This window comes from Belonocnema kinseyi, chromosome 5, assembly GCF_010883055.1.
Source record: "Belonocnema kinseyi isolate 2016_QV_RU_SX_M_011 chromosome 5, B_treatae_v1, whole genome shotgun sequence".
Lineage (NCBI taxonomy): Eukaryota > Metazoa > Arthropoda > Insecta > Hymenoptera > Cynipidae > Belonocnema > Belonocnema kinseyi.
The window spans coordinates 36853080-36854813 of record NC_046661.1 but is presented as its reverse complement, the minus strand read 5'-3'; positions in this window follow the sequence as shown (position 1 = coordinate 36854813).

The following is a 1734-nucleotide window of genomic DNA, read 5'->3' as shown; positions in this document are numbered from 1 at the left end:
CAATAGTAATGATATCCATATTATATACTCCTAAAAAACATAACCTCAAAATCGACGCATTCATGAAATTAAGAATCACGCGAAACATCAAAACCGCCAATTTCTTCCATTTCTGTCAAATCGGGATCGAGATATAAAACTAGAAGACCACCGAAGTTTTCCGAAGCTTTCAGAACGGCAATCATCGTGCAGCAGAAAACCTGAGAAACCCGAAGTACGAGTCGTGCAATTTCGGCTTACACACGAACTTACAGTGGTAATCATGCACCTTCTGTTTTGCGGCTCCCAAACGGTGGGTATGGTGGGTGTAAATTTCATCCACGATCTGGCAGCTTTAGTACTGCATCTGCACTGCAGACCAGTAATGCGCCAGTATCAGCCAACACGGACGCAGGATTGTGCCCGTTGCGGTTTTATTATTGGGTAGCTGGGGTTTCCCGGCTGTGCTCCCTCTGCCAGTCCGCCACTGATTTTGTCCAAAATGTAAACTTTTCTACATTATGCTCAACACTATTATATTAAATGTATGTTATTACAAAATATTGCAAAATAATGTAAAAATTTTATTTTTCATTATTTGTATTAAAACATACGTATTTTTGAAACATACGTATTTTTAATGTCTTGTTTTTATATTTAAAAAGGGCACATTCTGTTAAACATTGTAAAAGCATTGTAAAGTGGTTCATAGCAAATTTTTAGATATAATTTAGGTGAAAAATTGTTAAATAAAATTGTATTGTAGACTGTAAAATGGAATTTTTTATTTGTAATCATTTTTGCTGCGATCAAAATTGATATGTTCGATTTAAAAAAAAAAGAAAAAAGTTGTTACAGTAATCTTGTAGGCTATTCTATTTTAAAAACCGTAGTTTTTTGTTAAAAATTCATATTTTTAAAAGAAAATGTAATTATTCCATTTTTGGCTGAAAGGGTCTTCTGTTTTAGTTTTAAATTTACATCCTTTGTTCCAAATTGCACTGTATTGCTGAAAATTAAATTTTTTTATCAGAAAATTTTACTGCATAATTTTTGGTTAAAAATTTCTTGTTTAATTTGAAAATCGAACTATTTTATTGAAAAATTCGTTTTCTTTTAGTAGAAAATTTGCCTGTTTTAATTAAAACTTCCAATATTTAGTTTCAAATTGATGTATTTTGTTGAAAATTTTTCTTTCGTGTAGAAACTTAATTTTCTTGTATGAAAACTCATTTTTTGGTTGATAATTGAACTATTTGATTTTTTGGTACAAAATTTATCTTTATTAGTTGAAAATTGTACTATTTGGTATTAAAAATAGCGAATGTTATCAAAACAAGTACATACTTCGAATTTTTTTAAAGTAGGCAATATTTGTGAAATTCAGAATTACATCAGAAAAACTGACCAGTAATTAAAATATTAAATTTTTGCCGTCTAACTGTATGACTTACTCTTTTACTTTATTTTACAAATTAACTATAAACTTTTATCAATAATTTGTGTAAAAAAGCTATTTTTCATTTATTAAATTTAAATCTTCATAGAACTCGGGCCCGAACAGAGAATATGAAGCCAGATCGAGCCAAAAAGACCTGGGCGCCTCAAATGAGGGGAACAGATCAGCTGCTTACAAGCCCACGAATACAAGTGTGCCAGTAGGCACACTTGTAGGCACTGTCGGAACTTACCATTTGTGCTAATTGGCGTATTGTCATCTGTCAACAATATCCAATACCAAACATTTCAAGTTTC